Source organism: Amphiura filiformis, chromosome 18 (genome assembly GCF_039555335.1).
Source record: "Amphiura filiformis chromosome 18, Afil_fr2py, whole genome shotgun sequence".
NCBI lineage: Eukaryota > Metazoa > Echinodermata > Ophiuroidea > Amphilepidida > Amphiuridae > Amphiura > Amphiura filiformis.
This window is the reverse complement of record NC_092645.1, coordinates 8,783,129-8,800,550: the sequence shown is the minus strand read 5'-3', so window position 1 is coordinate 8,800,550 and position 17,422 is coordinate 8,783,129.

Here is a 17,422-nt window from a genome sequence, read left to right as displayed (position 1 = left end):
GAAAGGCTCTGAGATACTTCCATCTACCATAACGGCACTATTGGAGTCATTGTAGAGCACCTGGACGGCATTGACCACAACCTTTGGTATTCCATAATGCCGCAGCACTGAGAACATGACTGTCAAGGGAAGTTGGTACTCCTTGAAGCCTTCCATGATCCTCCTCAAAATGTGTATTTGCTGAGCACAGCTTCGACCTGATCTAAAGCCAGCCTGGTATCACTTGTATATTGATGTTGATGATTGATGAAAATAAAATATGAATGAATGAATGAATGAACTTCCATACAGAATGTGAGAATCATATCAATCATGCTATCCCATCCTCCCTGAAGTGCTTCAGCAGTTATAGCACAGTCCAATGCTGCTGCCTTGGGGGCTCAGTGATAATAGGAAGATCTTCAACAGCTGGTGCAGAAAGTTCTGAAGCTGCTGTGCCACTGTCGTTGTTAAGGAGTGAGCTAAAATATTCCTTCCATTCCTCAAGCAGTTCATGGTCACTGGTTGGGGCTGATCCATCTCTTTTTGACTTTTACCCCTTTCCAAGATGAGAATTCAGAGCCATTGAGATAGGCTACTCCAATATGAAGAGAATCACTATCGTCCTTGACCCCTTAGAATACTCAAGAAAACGAATACTCTTGAAAGAACTGGTATTAAACCTAACCTAACAAAATGCCATGAACACCAAGATATGAGTAACTAGAAGGGGAAAGAACGGAGTAAGATCTCATCATGATTGTGTCGCTGGCTGTACTGTCTACACATGGTCGTTACAGAAGCAGAAACAAATGGCCAAGACATTTGAACATACTGGCCGTTGCTGTCGCCCAGAGACCACATGTCTGTTTACGAACACATGCTCTGTCACCTAAAGACCCCTTATTTTTTTCATTTGATCTGTCACCCAAAGACCCTTATTTTTCAATAAAGTCGGGGGCAGTGCAGCAGAATATTAGATTGATGGGACAAGATGTCTATCTGGGCTTGATACAGCAAAAAAAAACTTACTTCATCTGTTCACGTCCTTAAAAAAACGTCGATTGCAGATCAAGCCAGGAAGCAGCCACTCCACGGCTATGGAATTTCACTCACTTTAATATTATAATGAGGTTATACCTGTGATAACATGTAATGCATTTCATGACTAAAGTTCGAAATAATCATCGTGTGTTTGTTTACTGTGTCATATTATTTATTTTATCTGGTATTGAATGTTTACTTCAGGTCCAGGTATTAATCTAGCTATTTTGATGATCGATTAGGAAAACACTATAAAATGTAATTTATATAAATATAAAATTCAGTTATTAATTTAAACATTTTGTCCATTATCAATTTGGAAAACACTCTAACATAAATTAAAATAATAATACTTATTAAACAAATATAATATTTTTTTTACATCAATACAATATTTATTCACTTTATTTGTAACAAAGGTATTTTTATTGACATGAAAACAGATGGAAAGGTGAAGAGATATTTCATGCGATAACAATCTACAAATTAGCCGGATCCTGTGATTCATGTTGACATGGCAGTATTGTGAATAATTACTGAAAGGGTTACAAACATGGCGTGCCTTTTACACAAATCACCCGGTGTCTTCTCCAATCGTTAGAATTGAAAGATATTTCAAACTTGCTCATTGTGTTTAAATAACCTACTATATAACTTTTTCATTTGAGGCATTGCTGGTTAAAATTTGATTTTTGAGACGAGGTTCCTTAAAAACATGCCCAGATTTTATGAAACAAGTTATTTGTAAGGAGTAACACACCATGTATCATTAGACCTTTTCATTTTCATGACATTAGTCAAATTTTGTAAAGTAACTTATTGCGTATTTCAGTTCATATGGAGTATCCATATATAGTTTCTTGGGCGTTGGAAGATTTGAAGCTTTAACGTAAAAATATTTTGACCGCCCCCACCCCCACCCCGCCTCTTTTACCTAATATAACCAAGGTGAATATTTTTGACTCAAATTTGTTTAATCTCCCCCATATCTTCCAAACAAAGTATTTATGAACACTCCCTAATAATGATAACAAATTATTATTGACATAATGGTAATCTGGAATAAAACAACAACAGCAATAATGAGCAATTTCTGACAATTTGATCAAATGTATTTTGGTATGTAAAGAAACCCCAAATAGTTAGCTTTAATAAACCAAAACAATACATCAATCGGCTCACAATTTTATAAGATATGCCCTCTTTAAGAAATGTACCCGTTTTCACTCTGTCCACGGATGAGGTTTGACTACATCAAAGATTAAAACGAAACACTCGGTTAATGCCATTGATAAATAATAGGCTTTGGAACACATTCACTATGAGCAAAGATCACCAGCTAGCCTTCAACATCTTCCTAACCGTATTTCTGCTGCATTCATAAGTATTCGGCGCACAAGGAGGGTACGCAATTTAATTGATGCAATAAGGACCAGGGCTGAAACCTGTATTCCTGAAGAAGGCAACCAGGTAGAGGACAATGCAGCACATTAAACTCACTTCAGAAGAACCAAGGACATACCAAACAGCCCTTTTAAGGTAACCCTTTATCCCAAAGAAGAAAAATGACATGTTGTAAGTAAAAAGAAAGCAAGAAGCAACAAAGTAAGAAAGTAAGAAGCATAATAAAACAAAAAGGCATAGCCAAGCAAAAATAAGTTTAATTGCAAGTACATGTATAGCAAGCTAGAGAAGTCTCATCCCACATCCATTTTGACGACAAGTTAATGACACAATTCATAGCCCATAGGCCCACCGGTAAATCCCATTCCCTAAATAATGGTAGGTTGTCATCATTGAGGAATGCTTGATATTCATACACGGTACACGTAACTCTTTTCAATCTTTGAAGTAGCCAAACCTCCGTGGACAGCGTGAAAAACGGGTACATTTCTTTAAAAGAGCATGTCATCAAAAGTTGTGAGCCGATTGAAATTTTACTTTCGGTTTATTATTTATTAAAACGATTAAAGGTTTCTTTAAATACCAAAATATATTTCATTTACTTTTCAGAAATAGGAGAAAAAGAAAGCGCAATAAGGGTTCTGGGGTGTTTGCTTTTTTGGGGGGGGGAGACCCTGTACAATGCTATAATAGCTTGTATGCTTACATGTTACGGTATGTTACATATTAAAATGAATAAAATACTGTACGATATTGGTGAATATCCCCGTAGATTTCTGTTCCAAAGGTTTCATATCCGTAATGGATGAAAGTAGATTTTTTCCGCGAGTTGAAAATGTGTGATTCTCCCATAGATATTGAACACAATTTACGGTTTATTCTGTTGTCAACAATACCTCTTCCTATCTATTTGCAACTATAAAACCTTCAATATTTCAATGTAAGAATCGGGGGATGGGGTACGTATGAATACGATTTAATTTGCAGTTTAATTTGGAAAACATTTTACTGCTGTATAAAATGATATATACTGTTATTTCCATCTGAAGCAAAACAATTAAACATAAATTTGAGGTGCTTATGAATAAAAATGTAGATTCTTTCATTACAGAAACTGGAGTAGATTCAAAATATTGAAGTTGCATTTTTTGCACTTGCATTTTATAGTATTTAGATAACATCTCATACTGTATTTTGAAACACAAATCTGCGGGAGTTCACCTCACCACTATACATGATCGGAGTCAGATTTCACACAGGCTTGAAATTCATCTTCGCATATCTCTAAATCGAACCATAACAGTAGAATAGATTTTCACACAAATGGTTCGATGATAATGATGGAATTTAACTCTTATGGTGCACGATAAAACAATGTGAAATCTGACTCCTATTACATGGAAAATGTTTAATCTACAATTTAACTATAACTATACACCGTTAATACTTATTGATCCCTATATTCAAAAATATATCGTTCTAATGCTAAACACAAGTTTGTTTCCCGTGGGCATGATAGGCAATTTATTTACATGCAATTTACATGCAAATCACATCAATGAATTCTATCAAAATCAATCTATAATTTTTCTAATTTTTTTTTTATATAAAGAGCTTAGATGCAAAACGTCCATCTGAGTACGAAAATGATGCAAAACGTCCATCTGAGTACGAAAATTTTGTATGAACGTATTAAACACGTTAAAATACATCTTTTGGTCTTTGTTTCACATTCATATCTTTTTCCGTTGCCGAGATATTCTAATTATTAGTTTCTGGAAATCTTCATTATTTTCCGGAAAATGTGGGAGGGGGAATTTGAATAAAAACAGCTATAAGAGACCAATGAACGCACATTTTAATGGGTTTTCGTTCAATTAGTCTACGGAACACTGTTCTTTTACATTAATATCCTAAAAATACCATTAAAACAAAAGTATGTCAAAATTGAGCAAAGATCGAAAATCACAATAATTTGACAATTTTGTTCATTTTTGCTAAATGTCAACAAAATTTAAAAAAGGAATTGAGATTTTTGATTGTTTTTGAAAAGCAGTTGCCGGAAAATGTGGGGAGGGGGAATTTGAATAAAAAGCTATTAAGACTGACATACTAAATTAAGATTATAAATGGTCAAAAGGGTGATACTAGAAAGGCTGTCAATCTGTTTAATCCACTAATTGGTTTAAACCAAAGTATAATAGAAACTGTTTAAACATAACAATTAAACCCATTATTTTGGTTACTCATGACGATACCTTAACACACAAACAAAATTAACGAAATCAACTGAACTAAATTGCCATATCAGAAAAACGTGCTTTCCTCAGGTTTACTTGTTCGTATATAACTGTGTGTATCGATGATTTGCTCAAACCCTTTACACTTTTGTGGATGGTGCTTTTTATGTTTGCATGTTTTAAAAGAGCTCGATAGTATAAAGCACATTATGCTTTAACTATCGAGTTTTTACGGTACACACATACAAGTTGTAAGCATATACGAGCACATAAACACCCCCACACACCACTATGTGTACACGCACCTACATGGCCGTGTGTCTTATATTGGGACCCTTAACAGGGTGGAGGCGTGACATTTGTCTTGAAAAAATGAAATGATAATGATATTTTCAAAATGAAGATGTATACTTGCAACCTTCATGATGATCTTGTTTATTTAAAGCATAGTTCTTTGCTCTTAATTTTCTATTGATTGTAATTAATTTTATGATCAATTTAGCTAACGAGTTTGCAGTGTGGAGGATGTGCGGACATGGTACCATAGAAAGTCAATGAAAAAAGTTCACAAACAATTATTTCATGACATACTTTTTCTGCTTTTATGTTGAGTTGAAAACTAAAGTCCATGATTATTTAGTACCAATTGATGTCAGTTAATTGTAGAAACTAAATAATTATGTACTTTGTGTAATTTCATCTAATTAATTAGACTAACGAGCACGTTTGCAGGTTCGTCCATGCCTTTTCCCATAGGCTTCTATTTTTGATTTAGAATGATTATTTATGACTGAAACCAGTTACTTAAAAGTATTTATACAGCTAATTAGCACTAATTAAATCTTTTGAATAATTAATTAGGTCTGATAACGAAGCAAACTAAAATATTCCTGAAAAGGCATTCCCATACATTAAAAAGTTTATTTTTACACCCTGTATATCTTCTAGTACACCCTGAATATTGACTTCAGTAATTGGTACATGATGGTATAACAATTTACTCAACGTAAAGTTTTCAGCTATGAAAATAGCATGTCACGAAAGAGGGTCCCAACTTGTGACACATGGCCATATGAATATTACAAGGCCGCTGTTTCCCAATACAGATATATTGTTTACGCATTAGGGACGCACCATTAGATTCTCAGGGGGCATGGGATTCTCACTTGTCTCACTAGTGGGCGAAGTATTTTTTTCTTCAAAAAACTCCCATGCCCCCCCCCCTGGAAATCTAATGGTGCGCCCCTTGTTATCCTATTCAGTGGTATTTTCAAGGTGACCGTATAATATTTATTTGGGAACTGCACTAAGTATTTGCATTTTGTTTATTAGGCCACCCACAGGAAATAAACTTGTGTTAATAGCCTAAAATTGCATAATAATTGGTTACATAAAAATGTTATACAGTTGTTTCTTAATGCAGATATATTGTTTACGCATGTATAATATTTATATTATATATTTGTTATCCTATTCAGTGTTATTTTCATGGCAACCATATAATATGTATATTGGAACTGCACTCAACTCAGTATTTTGTTTGAAGTATTAACAGATAATTTCGTTCATTTTCAGAGCAGACATATTTGATACAATACAAATACAAACACAAAAACGTTTTAAAAACGTTTTAAATAAGTTATATTTTGGCTTTTGGTTTAGGTAAAAACGTTTTAATAACATTAAAATGTCGGGTTATATAAAGGTCATGATAAGGTTTTAAAACGTTTTGTATGAAAACACACTATAACAATATTTTTAAATGTTTTCAAAAAATATTATTGTAAACTATTTTTGCAAACATTTTTGCCAAATATTGTGTCAATACTTAAATAACATTATGTTAAAATATTTGAATCCAGCAAACACAGAAATGTTCTTAAAATGTTTTTTTTCAACACCTTTTTATAACATTTAAATGTCGGGTTATATAAAGGTCATGAAAACGTTTTTAAAACGTTATTGAAAATATTTTAGGCAAAAATTGTTCACAAAATATTTTTGCAACTTCAAAATAACGTTTTGTTTAGAATGTTTTGTATCAAGTTTTCAAGAATGTTTCTGGAATGTTATTAAAAGTTTTTATACCCTTTATATAACCCGACATTTAAACGTTTTCTGTAAAACATTTTTGTTTGCTGAGCAGTAGATTATCAAAAAATGTTTTTTAAGGATATGAAAACGTTTTATACTCTTAATATACCCTTTATAGAACCCGACATTTAAACGTTTTCTGACAACCTTTTATAACCTTTTGCGAATGATGTCGAAAACGTTTTGTGTTTGCTGGGTAAGTACTGTCTGATATAGGTGAATATCCCCGCGCGCTATTCGATGCTGTGGCTAGCGAAATACGCACCTATGTCACCACTGAATGTGCAAGGTGCTTGCAAGGGCGTGTTCACAGGGTACTCTAAAAACAGTAGAGAAAAAGGTGAGACTACATAGAAAACCTGTTCAGATTTCCATCAGCTTATTTGTAAATTTTTCGAATCGCTTTAATGAAGAAAAACCCAGTCGACTAACTTGAGCGAGCGAAAACTTGGAACCGTGTCTGGCTGCTTGACTTTGCTTTAGAAAAATAATTCCTGGTATACTGTATACATTCAACGAATGATATTTCATTGAACACTTCTTTTGCGTAGGAAAAAAATAAAATAAGAATGAGTTTCAATTGAACGAATGAATGCTATGAATGCTATGAAAATAACACTTTATAGGAAGAAATTGCTGAGAATACCAAACGTTCGAGTCGCAATCCGAGTACATGTTCATGATATCATCATATGCGCGTTAAAGATCTCCAAACTTCGATCACGATTGATAAGAAAAAAAAAAAAAAAAGGGATGTCTCTAAATATTTTCTAAAATTGACTAGGTCATGTTCCCCGCCTACCTGTCCTGTTTTTGCCGCTCTATGGTCATTTTTATTCGGTTTTCTTCTGACCTTTTTTGGCTTACTCCCATATCACTGGTACTTCGACCACTATTCCACATACATTGGGCTGTTCCACATCTTTAAATCCACCAATGGCAGGCATGACCTTAATCTTCCTTAAGATTTTAAATGGAGTCACCCATTCAGGTAACTCAATTTGAAATTCACACTTCCTGTGTGGAAGATTAAGGTCATATTTTCCACAGTGGTGTATGTATTTCAACTGGAATAGCCCATTGTTAAAACATTTGAAATGTGGGTAGGATAAGTAATTTTTACATGGGCAATGATCTTTTCTGCCATGTTGGCAAATTCGTAACACGCGCGGCAACTATTTACGCTATTAAAGAATTTTTTTTACCCCAAAATGTCACATTTTAACTAGCAATAGCTTTAAAACTAAATTGAGTAAAAACTTCACATTTGGTGTGCAGAACACATGCCACGTTGATATTTAATATATGATTTATTGGTGAAAATGTCATTTTTGGTGATTTTTATGCACTTTTTACCAAAAAAAGTATTTTTTTCATTGGATTTTTTTTTGAAAAATGACTAATGCGGCATGAAAAATATATTCATTAAGATGGATGTTTGGATAGGCATAAACTTCACGTTTTTAGTGAGTTGGTAATTTTGGCCAAAAATGGACCCTTTTCACCAAAAGTTTGTATTAAAAACCAAAACTTCATATTATTGATATACAGGTATTCTTTAATTTTAAGCTATTAAGAGAATTATAATAGAAGGCAGCTTCCATGGCAACGGCTATTTATGCTCATTTTTAATCAAATTTCTCTGGTAAAAAGGAGCACATTTCGACGGTAAAATCGGCAATAGCCGTAATGCAAAAAAAATTGCCATAGGTCACAAAAAATGTTGTGATACTTTTTTTTAACAAAACATCCACCTTAAAAAAATGATCAGTTTCCTTGATGCGTAAGTCATTTAAAAAAATCTCATATAAAAATGACTTTTTTGGATCAAAACTGCGCAAAAAACCACCAAAAAATGTAATTTCACCCATAAATCAAATATAATTATTGAATAAGTGCTTATTTTGTTCATAGATATTAAATATTTATGTGTTCTGCAACCAAATAACAGATGAAGTTTCCGCCCCATTCAGTTTAACAGAAATGAATCTCCAGACACTGAACATTTAGATAAATGATTTATCCATTTGAAACATATGTTCAACGACACGAAAATGTCATGGGGCTAGCCCCTCTACCACGAGCTGAAATCCCAGCTACCAGCACCCGACCGTTTGGCATCCCAAACAACTTATGCCCCAGAAATAGAATACACAATGTTTTCAAATATTATTACTTAACCTTAAATCCTCAATAAAGAAGAAACTTTTCACAATTGTTTGGCAGGCAAATGGTCCCAAATGATATAAAAATATTAAACGTTTTAATAAACAAAAATGTGTTGTATAAGGTTTGCAGAAATATAGGTCATAAACATGACAAAGGCCACACATACCTAAAAACTTAATTCAAAGTGGATTAATGCCCGGAGATTAATGCCGGTACTTCAAATTAACGTAGCACGTTTTGTTTTTTCCTCTTCCATACGTTTGTTACGATTCTATAGGATCATTTTGTGATATGACCTGAAACAGTCGTAAACCGTGAGTCGTTATATTAATTTGTCGTTACTTCGACATACGCGTAACTACCGGTTGATGGAGAGATTGTATCCTTGCACTATCCAACATTCGAGGAGGGTGCTCCATACAAATATATACCCCCATGTTATTCTAGTATATTATAAGCTCATATTTTAGCATAAAACTTTGTCCAATTTAATGTCATATTTGTCCTTAGCTTAAAAGTGCCAGTTCCACGAAAAGACACCACTTTTGCTACACTTCGCGGAATTTTACAACAACATCCACCCCTTTTTATAAAAAAAATTAAAGCTACTAAATCTCGAACGTAAGCTTTGATCCTCAAATTCATTTTTCATTGACCATATTAATTGTATATCCTTGGCAAGCCAAACCAAACAAGTGTAAAGTTTCCTTTTTAAGTCTTTCCATTAATAATAATGATGCATTTTGATACAAAGAATTTACTATGCTACGCTATATTCATTATAGGCATTACACATGGTGTCCCAGAACTTTTAGTACATGTCAATACATGTAAATAATATTATTTCCCATTTAGGGGCACAAATGTCATATCTATATTGATCATATTGTTTTTAGATCGAACTTCTATCCTGCGCTGTGGCGCTAAAGAGAGACGCTCAACTTAGCCAATCAGAGTGCAACTCAATTAGCCAATCTGATCACATCTCTTGCGGCCAATCAGAGCACATAATTGTCAAGCATTCAGAAGATGACATTATCCGACAACTATTATTCATATCGATGCTTCTCTCTTCTTCAGAACCACACCTTTCGGCAGCTCGCATATCCAATTCGAAGGTGATTACCTTGTTACTTTTTATTGATTTCCATCGTGAAAACATCTGTACTTTTAATAGTAGTCAGAACATGACACTAAATTAGTATTATAGGGTCAATATTAATTCAACTTCATATTTCATCAATTGTCAATACAAACACCAAATAATGTCACGCCAACTCAAATTAAGATAGAGAAATAGGTGACATATATGTAAAATTAACATTATTTAAACAATTTAAAACAGGGTAAATTATATATTTTTAACATTGCTTTTTTAACATTGCTTTTTTCGGTGCTGATTATTCTGTTCTGGGACACCCTGAATGTATATTTACAATACTAATGACATCACCACCAGTTATTACAATGTTTGTATAATATTCTATACTACACTTTTATTTATGTCGTATAGTGCGTAATTCTACGCTATAGACATGTTTTTCCTATATCGCAGCATGCACTATTGCAAGGAGCATCAATGTAGATCGTGTGTAACCGATTACCATCAAGGGTTGTCTTGATATGGGCATACCGATTCCGCATAGTAACATTAATCTGGGTAGGGTCGTTACTTTATTGACATACTATGCGATCGGAGTCTACAGTAATAACATGCGTGTCACGTCATTAGCTTGAACCATTGGGAGGGCGAGTTAGCGCAGCGGTAGTTCACTCGCTTTGCACCACTGAGGTCCGGGTTCAAGCCCGGCGCGGCCTAAGGACTCATGTGCACTTGGTTTATCCCGATTCCATGCTCGCTCTCGCAGGTTTTCTCCGGGATCTCCGGCTTCCTCCTGTATCGCAAAAATCGTTGATTAGTTGTTTGGTTATCAAAAACTTCCTTCACCCAATGGAATTTGGGGAGCTGCACAGATAATTGGTGGATGTTACAATATAAGTGCGGATAGGTTCGCGCCGTTCGGCAGCAACCTAGTTGATCTGATTGTGATGATTCACCATTGCAGCGAAATTACAGCGCTTTAAGTCCTCTAAGATCTGGAGAAAGGCGCTTTATAACTCCAAAATGTATTATTATTACATTTTATTTATTATCGCCCTCCCAATGGCCTAATAAATAATTGTGTCTAAAACAGTTAGGGCCCATATTTAGTAATAGGAAACTCTCTTTACCGACAAGCCGTGTCAACAGTGCTAATAAAAACGTCTTTCCGGGGGTCATAATCATCTAATAAATGTATGCCATGTATGTAGCGACACTCTCCCGACGGAAGTACTCCCCTGTAATAGTGCATGATGGGATAGAGGGACAACAGTCTGTTATAGTCCATTCTTCTAATTGACACGAATCAGCAGAAGACAAAAAGAAGAACAAACTGATCTGATCCAATCAGACCAAAGAAGGCAATAATTGTTTTATTATTTTTAAAATTGACCTGTTACCACTATCAATTTACTGAGCTGAAATTCTGACATTTCTACTACACATGATACATTGGCTTTTATATTTTCTGAAGCATTTTATTAGGTTTTGCTCTCTATTTTTAGCCCGAATTTTAAATTCATAGTTGCCATCTTTGGTATTTGATTTTATCACAAATAATCAATACTCGCCTAGAAGTAAAAACGAAACAGAAGATATTTTAATCTGGTCATATAAAATCAAGTGATCTCGCCGGGTTTCGTTTTAATTTTTCTACGTGACAATCGATACCAGAGCTATTAGCATTTTATTCCTTCTACGGCTGAATCGTGACAATTATAAGGATATATAAGCCAGTATAATACAGCCAGTGGCGGCGTCACGTTTTTTTTTTTTTTTTTTGAGGGGGTTATTTGGGAGCACTTGAACTTTGCATACCTCGGGTACTCTCCCAATCAGAACCACGAACCAACAAAAATACCACTTACTTTGGCAAAAAATCCAGATTTTATATTTTTTTGCTCCCCCAGGTTACATTTTGTACCCCCTCCATCTTAAAAAGATCCTGGCGCCACCACTGTATAAAAAATGTCGCAAAAAATTGTGCACCCCAAAACGGCCGCTTTGCTACTAAAAGTTTTAGTTATATAACCCAGATTTTTACCTTTTTACCCAGATTTTTACTAAGCGCCAAAATAACTTTTAACAGCTGAAGTCCATTCCTTGCGCTTTAAGAGGGGTGGAGTGATCGAACAAACTTTGTGATCGGGGATTTACTTTTGTTCTATAATTTAAGTGATATTGAACATTATGTTTGTATGATATTTTATCAAAAATCTAGTGTTGGCCTATGCTTTGTGTATAACTCGAACTTGTTATTTTGTGAGGGCTTTTACATTATGACGCCATAGCTTCATGTGTTTATAGAATTGCGCAGGGCTTGGTAAAGCGTGCAACTAAATGTACATCAGTAAGATAAGGCCAAGTGGTGAAAATCTCAAGTTATGGAAAATCCGTGGACCGTCCAAAATGTTCAAATGAAGAAAAAGGGTAAAAGAACGGGGAATGCGAATATTTTGAGCGGACGGAAGGGGGAAGCGCGAAATTGTTTTGTCGATTTTTTTTGCAATTACTCCCACTCCCCCTGGTGTAAATATTGAACGGTTACGATTTGAAATTGAAAGTGAACAGCGTTAATCTAAGCCTCCTTAGCTAAATCCAAATACTTTATCTGCCAAAATTATTCAGTTTAAAAGAATATTGCAACCACAATAGTACGTGTTTCAAATGTTAACATTAAGCCAAAACTGTGAGCTATGGAGGTCACTAAATTGAGGTTAATATTATAGATATATTATTCATTTTATCAGAATCAAACCACCATAAATGGAAAGAATTGTGTATCCTATTGTTGGCAAGGTCGGAAATTGGCTCATTTGGCTCAAAACATCATTTGGTTCTGAAAAACAAAATCAATAGATATAAGAAATTTAAATAAAAATAGTATGGTACCAAACTATTAAATAAATAGCCGTCATATTTGTGACAGCTTCGAAGTTTCCAAACAATGTGTGCATTAGAAAATGAAATTACAACCATTCGAAGTCAGTGATATTTTTAGGTAAACGGCCATTGTAAACTAGGTAATCATTGAATTAACTTCTAACTGAATCAAATAAGCAATTTATACCATGGCATTTCTTAAAACTATAATTGTGTTGCAATTAGTGAGTTTACATTGCCGTCGGAACTGCATCAGAGAAAAAGTAGGTACAACATCAGGCTTTATCTGCTTTAGTCCCCCAAAAAATGTTTGTTTGTCCTCCACAGCTTTGATAGAGGAGGTGCGGGCGGGCGGATTTTTTTAATATTTATTTATTTATTTATTCGAATTTGGCGTATTCCTGGACATAGCTAGAGCTAAATGCTACAATCATTCATTGTGACTTAAAAAACAAACAAAAATTCTTTAATATAATTATGCAAAGTTATTAATGATTTCAAAATGGATAAATCCAATGTATATTGAAGTCATTAATAATAATAGACTATGATATGAACACAAATTATAACTTTGCATAATGTTTTTTTTTTCATTTCCAACCATGAACGATCCTAGCATTTAGCTATACCCAGCAAACACAAAAACATTTTTAAAACGTTTTAGATAAGTTATATTTTGGCTTTTGGTTTAGGTAAAAACGTTTTAATAACATTAAAATGTCGGGTTATATAAAGGTCATGACAACGTTTTAAAACGTTTTGTATGAAAACACACTACAACAATATTTTTAAATGTCTTCAAAAAATGTTATTGTAAACTGTTTTTGCAAACATTTTCCCCAAATATTGTGTCAATATTAAAATATGTTAAAATATTTGAACCCAGCAAACACAAAAATATTTGAACCCAGCAAACACAAAAATATTCTTAAAATGTTTGTTCAAGACCTTTTAATAACATTTAAATGTCGGGTTATATAAAGGTCATGAAAACGTTTTTAAAACGTTATTGAAAATATTTTGGGCAATCATTTTCGCAAAATATTTTTTTTCAACCCCAAAATAACATTCTGTTTAGAATGTTTTGTATCAAATTTTCAAGAATGTTTTTGGAATGTTATTAAAACGTTTGTATACCCTTTATATAACCCGACATTCAAACGTTTTCTGTAAAACATTTTTGTTTGCTGAGCAGTAGATTATCAAAAAATGTTTTTAAGTTTATGAAAACGTTTTTACTTTTAACGTTTTAATACTCTTAATATACCCTTTATATAACCTGACATTTAAACGTTTTCTGACAACCTTTTATACCCTTTTGCGAATGATGTCGAAAACGTTTTGTGTTTGATGGGATAGCTAGGTCCAGAGCTATAGCTAGGTCCAGATATTTGGAAACAAATATTGGTCAGGCCTTTACCTGAGGAGCGGGCGGTGGAGGACAAACAAACACCTTGTTTGGCCTTATATGGAATTCCATTAGTTGCAAGTGCTCTGGATGTGTTCAGCCTCAGCCCTACCGGCTGATGTTTTTTAAGTCCTGGCGGGCTGCCGGAAACAAAAAAAAACAACCAAAACATCCAGGCCGCAAACCCGGGGTTTCTTCCCAGGATCGACCCAAGCCCGGTAGAGCTGAGGCCGGTTAATTCCACATTAAAAATATGGAACAAATGGAGTTCCAATTAATTTTAGTTGATGTCCGAGATGTCCGGTGCGCTGTTACCATTCATATTTTGTCTCAATAGCCCGGGCCCGGTATTTTCTAAAGCAAGGTTTCGGGCAAAAATTATGACACTATTACGGACTGCATTTTCATTAAAATATGTGAGAGAAAATCGTTTGCAGTCTCTTTACTGAATTTTACGGTGTAATTATCATACTTGCTAAGACCTGTATTTGTATAATTAATAAGTCTTTCTATTTGATTTCACTTCATAAATAAAGAATAACAACTCTGGCAAGTTGATTTTGCTTTTTGTCATGATTACGTATCAAAACGCTTGTCCGCATTTAATAAATTTCTTGGTTCATATTCATAATTAATTTATTTCCATCAATATTACACACATAATAACAAACAAGATAGGGGTGCAACTCAGGTAGTGGCCGCATTGCATTCTCTAAATTCAGTAAATTTTATCGTCAACCGTGTAATTGAATGGGATCATTTTGAAATTTTAAAACGCTTGAAATATCACAAACGAATAGGCCTATGTTGATAAATAATATAAATACAAGCTAAACCTGTGGGGTTCGATAATGAACCCCACAAAACTAACCGACTAAGTTGGAAAATGCCATACGGCCGGGCGGTTTCACAAGTTGCCGGCTCGATCATGTCATCCGCCGCCTGTGTGTAACTAAAAGTAAAAGCCCTGCACCACCTGACAATTAAATTGAACACTCAAAAACCAAACAGACAGACAGGTCGCCGAGAAACACCCCTCCCCCTCAAACACACACAAAAATATTATAAAAATTTGAGAAAAAAAGGCATTTATATTACAAACATTTGATCAATTAACTCATTCAAATCCGAACTCTAGGTCCGCCAGTGGAACTCAACAACGGTTCTTGCGAATAACGGTTGTATATGTGACTATTGGAGTTTAGTCTAGTGTGCTCAATGCCGTTGCCATTTAAATTTAACGTTAAAATTACAAACTCTTAATTGAAAATGAACTGCTTGATCATGTTAATCATGAAACAAACAACAACTTACCCGCGGGTATCTCGGAACTGAATACGGATACGTAGCCTGAAAAAATAGACAAAAAATTGTGTGACTTGTACTAATATAGAATTAATGACAGAAATACATACATTTGACTTGATTTTCATGATGATCATTAAGATTAGTAACTCTTTACTGCGCTTCTTATAGATTCACTAATAATTATAATTAAAAGCATATGTGTAAATGATGTTCAATCATTACTAGCTTTTGATAGAGATGCTGTAATATGTTTATTTTGGTATCAAACTGTTCACTAATTAATGCAGATTATTACGGTATGAATATTTCAATTTTATTATTTCCCACAGCATGCCTCATTATATTCATGTTGGGTCACAATTGTGTATTTCTGTCAGTTAACTGATATTGTTCTTTTATCTCGTTTTATTCCGTCTATGGTGAGCCGTAACACGGAATAAGCATGATAAAGCGAAGCCAAATTCCAGGAAAATCACTGCTGACCAGCAACAAAATGTTGTCACCAAAGTCATTAAGACCAAGGTTTTTGAACTATAATACCTTGGTAAAACGGACTCAATGCTGACTTAAGCATCAATACATAAAGAATGAAAGACAAAGATAAAGATAATTTATCGCGTCTGACGTCACCTGTCAATCAAACTCGAGCACGGTTTGTTTACAAGTGTCGTGATGATGACTTGCTGAACGCGGATTTATAACCGGGCGCCTTATTGTTAATTTTGCACCTTTCGACATGCAAACCATCTCAAAAGTTAGGTCTGTATAGTAGGAAACTTTCTTCGGTGAAGGCACCATGTCCCACAATGCCTTGTAAAAGTACGATTGTTTTCGCCATTTGCTGCTATTCCTTTTCTCCGATCAGCACCAGATAGATCGGTCTTCCTTTTACGCGCTGATTAACCTGTGTAAACCAATCAAGGATCGTAATTGACAGTGACATCAGTCGCGATAAATTATTTTTATCTGTGTCTTTAATTATAACCTGTTGTTGATTTGCGAGTTTTATGAGTGACAGAATATAGAACTGTACATGTAACATTACAATTTGCGTTCTTGCCCGAGGAAATTGATGAGGGGCCGTAGATTTCAAAACCAAGGACCCGATTGGCACTTGCAGATTTTGGCTTACCCCCCCCCCCTCGCTCATCATGGGCCGTCGGTACATCTTAGGTCGTCAGTACACGATGGTCCCTGGTTAATATTGTAGTCAATAATGTACAATAATTTTTGGTTACACCCTCTCTTTTATATATTTTGACCGTTCCGGGTAAAACAAATTGGGTAAACAATCCACAATTCTCAGTCGGAAAAAAATCCCTCGGTAGATTCACAAGTTTGCGTCCAACCCTGCTCCGAAAACCTGCCCGGTGGCACTCCCACTTTGGAGTAGACGCGTATATAGGGCTGTTGAGACCCCCTTTTTCGCCAGCCCATAGGGCTGGTACTTAATTCTGAGATGGGGTTTGTGTACACTAAAGATTAGCTAAGATTATAGCCTTCTTCTATTGGTATGAATTCTTTTTTTTTACTTCTCGTGGTGGAAATGTTTTTGAAAGGCCGTTTCAATGAACGAAAACGATTGAGTATTGCCAAAGTTATGTTTGAATTAATTATGACTTAAAAAGTTATCATAGGTTAGGCATACACATATAAACATAAATTTGTTCAGCAATCAGCATATCAAAAGAATGACATGGTCAAAGCGAGGAATGATCACGAGGTCATATCAGTGGACTACTGAGCATAGCATGATGTTTGGTTGCCTGTGAGTGCATAATTGATATGTTG